The following is a 10,681-nucleotide window of genomic DNA, read 5'->3' as shown; positions in this document are numbered from 1 at the left end:
CTCCTCCGACAGGTGGCTCCCCTGGAGGCTGAATGTGGACTCCTGGCCTCCTCCCCCTTCTGGCTCTCCTGTCCTCCTCAGAGGAGCTGCCTCCAGTGGAGAGCACAACTCCCATTCCCTGGCTAAGGGAAGGCTTCCTGAAACCAGCAAGGCCCCAGAAATGATGTTTACTCAGAGTTCTGACCTGAAGGCTGTCCAAACAGCTGTTCTGAAGTATTCCTGCTCACACAGGCAGGTGGCAGTAAGTTTAATTGCTAAATGTCTGACGAATAACACTCGCAGCCCCACTCACCCTTCTTATCCCGCCCGCGGATGAGGTTTATACAAGTGTGTCCTACCTGCCTGACCGTTGCACCCGGGTGACAACCTGAAGATCACACGGGCCCCGAAAAATCGCCATCAACTGGTGCCTCAAGGGCCCTAAGTGGCCCGTTTAATTAATGGCGGGCGAGCTTCGGAGATCATCACGTGCCCGCCCTCCGAAATATCACGATGGCGCGCGGTGATGTCAGGACCCTCGCCCAAGGTCACTGCGCGTCACTTTATGCGGGGCCCCGCACGCCGACAATGAAGTTCCGGCCGATGTTTATCTTTTCCAAAAGGGAAAAGCACCACATTGACGACTATATACCATGCGGAAAATAAATTTCCCAAGACATGTGGAACAATGGGATTTACAGACTTAGAGAGAGAGAGAAACATAGGCCAGGATTTTACATCCCGCGGGCAGGCACGCGTGTGGCCAAGTAACACCTTGAAAAGTACACCATGTAATGCACCCTTGGGGAAAAGCCTCTAGCCATTTTTTGCAGAAGTCTGCTGTGACCAGTAAATGAAGTTGTGCTAAAAGCCTTTGGGATTCCACTGTCGAGTGGGTGCTGTAGTAACCTTGCTGGATTTTTTTATTTAAATCTAAAATCTATTTTGGACTGTTGCCTTAGAGGGGGTGTGTAGTTGGCAGCCTGTTTAATTAAGAGCTTTGGCAACCGTTAAGACTGAATAACCATGTAACTGTAATCATGGTCAGAGTTTTCATGTCAGTGTGCGGGGATGGGCCAATGTCCATGTTACTGCCCAATGTTACTGCTCGTCATTCAGATCTTTCATTCGGCAGGCACGCACTGGATGCAGCTGCACAAGCGCCGGACTGTCAAAGGCCTGTTAAGGCCAATAAAAAACCAATTCAGATAATTAGCAGGGCTGCCCATCCAACCTTAAGATTGGCGGGCAGGCAAAGAGCCCAGGCCCAAGCGTTTTTCAGGAAACCTCATCCACGGGCGGGATGAGGTTTCCTGAAGGCTTTTATTAAATTAATAGCTCATTTTTTTCGCATTTCATAAACATGTCCCAGCTCACGTGACACTGCCACATGAGGAGACATGTGTAAATAATTTTAGTGCTTCTTTATTGAAAAGTCTCAATATGTACTTAATCTCCCCGAGGCAGTTCTGTGCCTCAGGGAGATTTCTGTGCATGCGCGAAAGAGCGCAGGTCCCGACTCTTCCTCTTTCCCATGCACGCACAAATAGCGCTGAGCGCTACCGGCCATGTGTCACACTGGGCGGACCTTAATTGGCCCGTCCAGGTAAAATGGCGGCGCGGAACCAATCACGGGCGGCGATCAGCTCCTCACCCACCCACGCCCAATTCCGACCAGCCCGCCCGACAGGGAGAAAATTCTCCCCCCCCCGTGTGTGTGTTTATTTTTCAGCTTTTTTTTCTTTTGTTAATAAATGTTTCATTTAATTTTTTTTAATCTCTAAAGATTCACTACTTCTGAATTCAGTGCGCAAATCTCTCAATAATTACAAATGGCAAAAACTGTTGTGGCCAAGTTTCCCCGTGGGTTTGGTCCAGCTGGCACACATCAGCTCCCATATCATAACATCTGGACCTTTCCTCCCCCTCCCACACTTGCCCTGCCTCTGCATCTGCTTAAAACTGGTTTTGATGAAAGGTCAATAAGTTGAAATCTTGGCTGCAATTTAATACCCTCCCCTGAGGTGAGCTTGGTGGTGGTGGGTGGGGGGAGCATTTAAATTGGGTGGGAGGGTAACGGGTAGAGACCTTTGTGCCTTCCTGCCTCCACCCTGATTAAGTCCAGGGGCAGGAAGGCTTGTGGATGGCAACATATTTCAAATTATATCACCCTTATAAACAGATTCCAATCCTTGGTTAACAACACTACACAGGTGATGTCAGCCCTTAAAAGTATTCTCAATTATTGCATATTATTTGATGGTTGAAAGACCATAAACTAAATCAGCAGCAACTGTTCATGCACTGTTGTGGTGTAACTTGCAGAGGGGGGAAATTAAGCAGTCAAAGTGGTGGCAGAGTGCCCCATAGTGTATATTGTATCAAACTGCACTGCAAACCCTTAGCAGCACAATATATATGTCATGGTCATTTCACAGCCTTCTAATGCTATTGGTTTGTGATATTCAGAGAACTGGTTAAAAACCACAAACCACTAACTAACAGCATGAATTTCAGAAAATTTGACTCATCAACCAACAAATTGAACTCCGCAGCGTCTTTAATGTCATAAAATGTCCCAAAAGTGCTTCATTGGTGTGATTTGAAGCAAAGTTTTACACCAAGCCTCACAGGGACATCTGGAGGCAGGTGGCCAAAAACTTAGTCAAAGTTTTTAAGGAGTGTCTTAAAGGAATAGAAAGAGGAAGAAAGGTTGAATAAGGGAATTGCTGAGATTAGGATCTAGGTAGCTGAAGGCATGACTGATAATGGTGGAACAATGAAATTCTGTGATACCATGAGGGACAAAGTAAACTATTTCATTCAAGTCTAGGTAGGAGTAAGATGAGGGAATGGGGAGGTGCTCATTTTTAAAGAAAATTTTTAAGATAATGAAGGATATGGTGGTGTGCGTTACAGTTCTCTCAGGGAGTCCAAGTTGCTCTGGCAACATGCATTTTTACATCCATGTTGTGGTCTGGGGCTGCAGATAGTGATGTTAGAGGCTCCAACATTCTTCTCATCACATGACTGAGCAGGAACGTCTCCCGCTCTTACCATCTACCACTGGCCTATGTTAGAAGGATTTGCAGATTGACATGCGGCCTGTTTGACCGCATTATGAATACATCTCCCTCGGCCATCAAGTCCTGGCGTGGGACCCAAACCCAGAGCTTCTGGCTTAGAGGTAGGGACTCTACCAACTGCACCACAAGACCTCCTAGTGAAAGGTGTAGCAAGGCAGTAGAGTTGGGACGGTGAAGATTTAATACGCACGGGTAAGAGATAAAGGCTCTACCTCCAATGACAGCACACAGTGAACCAATGTTTGAGAAATGGAGGATACAGACATGGATATAATATAGAGAAGATTACAATGGTTGGCAGCGCATTGTGTTGTTGAGGAAACTGAAGAACTAGTGGTCCAAATTCGAAGCAAGGGAATTGCAGGATATGATCCCAAAGCATCAGTAATAATCCTTCATCACATTTAGTGAAAATGGGATTTAACTTTTCCTGTCATAAAAACAATGATCCTGCTTATATCTCCCAGTGAGACAGCCACAGGCACTATTAAAATAATTGCTTTTAGTACTCGGAAAAGAATTAATTTGCTCATTCTCATTTGAAAAAGAAATAAGATGCAATGGATCGAGGGCAACTTTAAGGGCCATTGCCACCTGTGTGGTGTTGTTAATCAAGCATAAGACTCTGTTTGTAAGAATGCAGCACACTGATATCATGCTAAATGCATTATCATATCCATCAGCCCTTTCCTACCAAGTAATTCAATTTCTATAACCCTCTTGATGGCAATGATTTATCTTTAAAATCCTCATAGCTATCAGCTAGCATTGCCAACTGTAATTAACTATAGTTCTGGAGATTTCATCACATGACTTGCCCAAGGATCCAGCCATTAGTCGGCCAACACATCCATCCTTGTTAAGCAATGCCTTCCTACGCCAATTGGAAAACAAAAACACTCATTGCCCAATTAGATGATGCTTGATTGTCAGTCAAACAGCCTTTCTCCCATCTTCAATATTTTTATATCTGGTAAAGGGAAAAGTTCAAAGAAAATGACAAAGACAATCTTTTTACAATGTCCTGAGGATTTTTCTCCAGGGTCACGCACAGCAGTGTCCTGGAGACTGATCTTCAATTCCAGGAGACTCAGGGCCAATCCTGGAGGGTTGGCAACCCTACTACCAGCGTTTTTAAAAATTAATTTATGGGAATGGGCATCTCTGGGGGGGCCAGCATTTATTGCCCATCCCTAATTGCCCTTGAGAAGGTGGTGGTGAGCTGCCTTCTTGAACTGCTGCAGCCCATGTGGTGTAGGTACACCCACAGCGCTGTTAGGAAAGGAGTTCCAGGATTTTGACCCAGCGACAGTGAAGGAACAGTGATATATTTCCAAGTCAGGATGGTGAGTATCTCGGAGGGAACTTCCAGGTGATGGTGTTCCCATGTGTCTGCTGCCCTTGTCCTTCTAAGATGGTAGTGGTCATGGGTTTGGAAGGTGCTGTCTAAGGACCCTTGGTGAGGTGCTGCAGTGCATCTTGTAGACAGTACACACTGCTGCCACTCTGCATTGGTGGTGGAGGGAGTGAATGTTTGTGAATGTGGTGCCAATCAAGTGGGCTGCTTTGTCCTGGATGGTGTGTAGCTTCTTGAGTGTTGTGGGAGCTGCACTCATCCAGGCAAGTGGAGGGTATTCCATCACACTCCTGACTTGTGCCTTGTAGATGGTGGACAGGCTTTGGGGAGTCAGGAGGTGAGTTACGCGCTGCAGGATTCCCAGCCTCTGACCTGGCTCTTGTGGCCACAGTATTTATATGGCTAGTCCAGTTCAGTTTCTGGTCAATGGTAACCCCCAGGATGTTGATAGTGGGGGATTGAGTGATGGTAATGCCTTTGAACGTCAAGGGGCGATAGTTAGATTCTCTCTTGGTGGTGATGGTCATCGCCTGGCGCTTGTGTGACGCAAATGTTACTCGCCACTTGTCAGCTGTTATAACACAGCAGTTGGTAAAGCCTGAGTTATTTAAAATCCCAGAGGGAAACTTTAAACAACTGTCATAACCTATATTTTCAGTTGGTATGTTTCAGCTGCAGCTCTGAATTCAGGAATAAAACCACCAGCCAGGCCTCGGGAGGTTTTTTATATAAATTAATTTAAACATTTATTAATTTAACAACAAATTTAAATACATACACATGTCTACAAATTACTACTAAATAACTTTTAAACTAATCCCCTAATTAATCACTCCCAGGTAATCTTCTCCAAGGCAAGAATAACCCATAGACTTTAGACAGACACCAGGCAAAACACATTTTATCTTATGAATTCAAAATGAGGTTCCTTTCAATTTGGTTCCTTTGCACAGTTGTAGGCTTACAGACTGCTTAGATATTACATGCCTCTGACTACATACACACGACTCTTTTCTGTATATACCTAGCCTTCTCATTGAATGTAAATTCTCATTGTATCACCAGGCCCTTTGAACTCCACCGCTTCTAACAATAAAAGCCCTTTCATTGCTTCAATGTTATTAGTAATATAAACATATTGCTTGGAGTCTCCTAGCTAGGTGCAAGATTTCACCCCCAGTCTTTGAATGGTTTATTCAACAAAATGCCAATGTACCCTCTACCTTAATGTTTAACATCTCAAAGTAATATACATCAAAGCACCCAGACTAGCAGGCTTTAACCCAAATAACACACACACACTCACACAGACCCTACTATAAGTCCAATTTAAAATAATTTCCAATAACTATATACATTAATATCTTCATGACACAGCCAAACCTGGATAGTGCTGCATTTGGCTGCTTCAGTATCTGAGGAGTCACGAATGGTGCTGAACATTGTGCAATCATCAGTGAACATCCCCACTTCTGGCCTTATGATGAAAGAAAGGTCATTGATGAAGCAGCTGAAGATACTTGGGCCCAGGATACTACCCTGAGCAACTCCAGTGTTGGTTCAATTTCAATTTTAAAAGATGCAAAGGACAATGGTAGCACTGAGAGAACCAGTTTGTAGGCCTTGCTGAGCCTGGCACCATGAAGGAGCTGCAATAACATCCCACTGTACGGAGATACTAACCCAATGGGACATACACGTTGTGGCCATGAAACTCTGTCCCATGTCCATTGCAAATCAATTAGGGGTCAGTAGGTTCTTTCATTTCTTAGTTTTCAAGATTTTCTTTGAAGGGTCACAAATATAGATGGTACAGTCCCTTCATGATGAAACCAGGGAGCGTACTGCAGTGTAGACACTCCCTTTTTAAAAAAAGAACCTGGACACATTCAGTGTGCTACACTTTCAATTAAGCAATATAAAGCATATCCAAAGCAAGGAATGAGGTAAGAATACCTGCTTTGTTATCACTAGCGCTTGAGAGAGCTGATTGGAGATTAGGGTCTAGGAAAGGTGATCAGAGACTGGGGCCTTTGGGTGATCAGAGACTAGGGGCCCACAGGAGGGACCAGTTAAAGCGCAAAATAAATTAAATGATGTCTCTTTTGATTGGGCAACTGATCCAAGCTTCCGTTTGTGCTGAGGTGGATGGAGACTTCAATGTCTCGCCAGCCCTGCTGTGGAGGAACCTGCTACAGGGGGGGGGGCTGGAAAATCCTGGCTGTAAAGACTGGACCTCTCCAAGGCCTCAGTCTCTGATCACAAGACATGTTTCCCTTCAAGTGACGGCATGCTGCCCCCACCCCTCTTAACGGCAAGTTACAACAGAAATCACTGAGCTGATGTTGCCCTTTTACACTGTTATTCTCACTGTAAAAACCCTTTGAAAAGTTACACATTGTTGAATGAGGTGAAACTGGATTATTAATGGCATACTAAGTACAAAATTACAGCTGAAAAATCTCGCTGGCCTGGAAAACTATTTTTATATTTGTGGAATGTCAAATTTCTCTATTAAGATAAATCACATATTTTTCAAATTTTAATTCAAAAAACTGTTTTTGCTATTTCAGTTTCCACGTCAGTCACACCGGCATGTCCCAAACATTTATTTCACTCTCTGTAAAGTTTAAAGTGAAGGATAATCTGTGTTTTTTTATTCCTAGTTTTCTATCGGTGAGAATACTTCACTGTGATTGGCTGCTTAACCTAATGGATGACATCACTGTTGCTGGCTGCCTGGGAGGTCCCCCTGACATGGCATCTGATTCAAACTGAGGTCAGGAACATGGAAATCCACACCCCAGGGATTGCTACATCGTCATGGACTGCTTCCTTCAAGGTAAACAGTGAGCATCATCACTTTGCCAGTGATGATTAAATCCAAGCCATTATTCCGGGATAAGAACCAAAAATGCTGGAAATGCTCAATAGGCCAGAACTCTCTGTGGAGAAAAAAGAGAGTTAACCTTTCTCTCCACAGACACTGCCAGACCTGCTGAGCATTCCCAGCATTTTCTGTTTTTATTTCAGATTTCCCGCACCTGCAGTATTTTTCGTTTCCATTATTCCTGCACCTTTCTGCAATTTTTGAGTATGTGCTCTGGCTCAAGTTGCAAGCAACTAGCTCCCTACTCCCAAATTGAAAACTGATCAATCTAGTTCAAAAGCAATGTAGTTCTTACAGCCATTGGCTGTCCTCTGCGTTTCCTTTTTCTCTTGTTAATGCAGAACCTAAACAAAGTTGCAGCAGTGTTGTGGCCTCTCTTTCCCAGCTTTTCTGTCCAAATTTCCTCACCCTTTGCTTATCCAAAAACAGAGCCAATACAACCACTAGGTAAACTTATCCACCAATCACAGCTTCCCCCTCTCCTCTGTGCTCGCTGATCCACCAATCACAACCTCCCCCTCCCCACCATGCCAACTGATCCACCCAATCACAACCTCCCTTTCCCCTCCATACTCACTGATCCACCAGTTGCAGGCTCCCCTTCCCCTCTTGTACTCACTGATCCACCAATCGCAGCCTCCCCTTCCACTCCGCGCTTGCTGATCCACCAATCAAAATGCCCTCTCCCTCTCCATGCTCACTGATCCACCAATGATAGCTTCTGCCACCCCACCCCCCAACTCTGCACCAACCCCAGGTGCTCACTGATCTTCCAATCACAGCCACCTGTTTCCCTCTGCGCGCTCGCTGACCAACCATCCAATCACAGCTTTCCCTTTCCTTGCTCCCTCCTGCATGTGCTCACTGGTCCTCCAATCACAGTTTCTCCCCACACCCCACTCCTTTCCCGCGCTCTCCCACCAATCCTGCTGGTTAACTAAGAGTTCCGTGTTTTCGACCATATCAGAAAGCTGGTGGGTGACCACACGGTGATGTGGGTGTTGCAGTCTCGGGAGGAGCAGGAGCGTGTGAATCTGGTGGGCGATGCCATGGTAACATGGTGCAGGGGAACAATGGGAGGCTGAGATCAGACTGAGGGCAGGTCATAGGTAACAACTACTCGTGAGTTCCACAACCTTTAGTGGCTGCGTGAGAGTGGGACTGGCGGGGAACAAGTGCAGGTTCCATTTTACTGAATTCACTTTCAAAAGTTAATTGTTGCGGTGGCCGGGGGAGAAAAGCTGAAGGTTTGCCTCACGTACCTAATACTCTTGCACTGGCCCCGTCCATAAACAAATCTCTGTTTCCTGCGACCTTTCATTGTCTCCAAACGTAGGGAAAAGTTTGATGACATCTTCATTAGGCACAGGGCCAGCCTCCTCATCTCCACCATTTCTTTGCCCCTCAAACACTTCCAACCTGCTAGACTGCCTGTCAAACATCAACACGTAACTGAGTTCAAATTCCAACCAACTGAGCTCAGGGAAGACTGAACTCCATCGATTGTTTCTGACATGGTAAAGAGTACTTACTTGACATTAGCTTTACCCTCTTCAGCGATTTGTTCATGCAGACGGTGGAAAATCTTTAAACCAGCTTCAAATCTGACATCCTATTTATCACCATAACATTTATCCAGCTCTATATCATTACTTGTTTCCTTCAGCTTGTATCCTTCACCTAAACACTTATCCATGCTTTGGTCACTTCTACTTGTTCCTGGCCAGAATTTTACAGTCCCCTGTCGATGGTCTTCCCACCTGACCCAGGCCTGTCTTAAAATTTATGGGGAGGGGGCCAAGCAGGGCCTAGGGTGGCCCACTCATCCTTGCTCTAATTGAGGCCCTTAAGTGAGGCTGACTGGAGGAGTTCAGGGCCGGGGGGTAGAAGCCTTGGAGGGGAGTAGTGAGCGTCTCCTGCGATCATACCCTTTCCATATCGGGTGTGCCCCACACCCCCCACAAGGTCTGCCCAAAGCAGGTGCTCATTCCCACCCTGGCCTCTCCATCAAGACCCCCACACCCCTGGGCCTCACGACCCCTTCCTGCTTTGAGACCTCCCCCCCACCCCACCCCCAGACCGCCTCTTTGCCCTCCCCTTGCACTTACCTGGTCCTGCACTCCGGGACATTGAATCTGGGGGCTGCTTGTAGTCCCAGTCCTGGCCTCTGCTGTCACTGGTGCTGCTGGGACTACAGAGCTACCGGCTGATCAGATTGGCCAGCAGCTCTCTGAGACAGGACGTCCTGCCTCGAGGCAATGGCTGTGGGGCAAGTGTGATCGGTGGGGATGCATTCCCCGTCTGCTCTTCGGGTGCCGCCATCTGAAAAATTTGTCCCCGTTGTCCTCCTTGCTGACCTCGCACCCTACCCCTCCAAACCTCTGGAACCCACCTGTTGTCTTTCACTGAGTTCTGGCCACCAATCACTCCTGTCCTCACTGACCTACACTTGCTCCCTATCACGCTAGACGTTCAACCTAAAATCTTCATCCTCATATCCCTCCATGGTCTCGTCTCACCCTTTTTCCGTAATCTCCTTCACCTTTTGTTCCTCCAATTCTACCACATTCCCTTTGCTCTTCCATTGGTATCAAAGCCTACAGTCTTCAGAGGGATGGTGGTGTAGTGGTAACATTACTGAACTAGTGGTTCAGCGCTCACTGACTAAAGCTGTGGGGGTATGTGTTCAATTCCTGCCACAGCATCTAGTGGAATTTAAGATGAATTAATTAATCTGGAATTAAGAACTAGTTGTGACTATGATGACCATGAAACTACTAGATTGTTGTATAAAAACATCTGATTCATTAATGTCCTTCAGAGAAGGAAACCTGTCATCCTCACCTGGTCTGGCCTACATGTGACTCCAGACCCACAGCAATGTGGCTGACTCTTAACAGCCCCCTGAAACAGCCACTACAGGAAGGTTTAATGGCTGTGGTTCAAGGCAGAGGCTCACCACTACCTTCTTGAAGGCAATTAGGAATGGGCAACAAGTGCTGGCCTGAGCAGTGGCTCTCACATCCCATGAGGAAAAAAAAAAAATAGCCACATGGACCCTATTCTTTAGAACTCCCTCCCTTTCATTTGTCCACTTTGCACTGCACAATTAGAAAATGTTCTTAAAAACCCACATTTTTAACCAAGTTCAGTCATCCTTCCTGATTTCTTCTCGTGGCTTGATGTCCATTTTTTCCCATTGTCAATCCTTTCCCCACAGTCTGTAAAGCACATTAGCACCTTTCTATATTAAAGATGCTATAATGACTATGGATTCACCTGGATTTTGCCCTTACAATGGATATCCACTGGATTACAATGCACTATCCTCAAACCAGTCCCATTAAAAACAACCAGAATTTGTTCCAG

The sequence above is a fragment of the Carcharodon carcharias genome, chromosome 15 (assembly GCF_017639515.1).
Source record: "Carcharodon carcharias isolate sCarCar2 chromosome 15, sCarCar2.pri, whole genome shotgun sequence".
NCBI classification, from domain to species: Eukaryota; Metazoa; Chordata; class Chondrichthyes; order Lamniformes; family Lamnidae; genus Carcharodon; species Carcharodon carcharias.
This window is presented reverse-complemented; position numbering follows the sequence as displayed.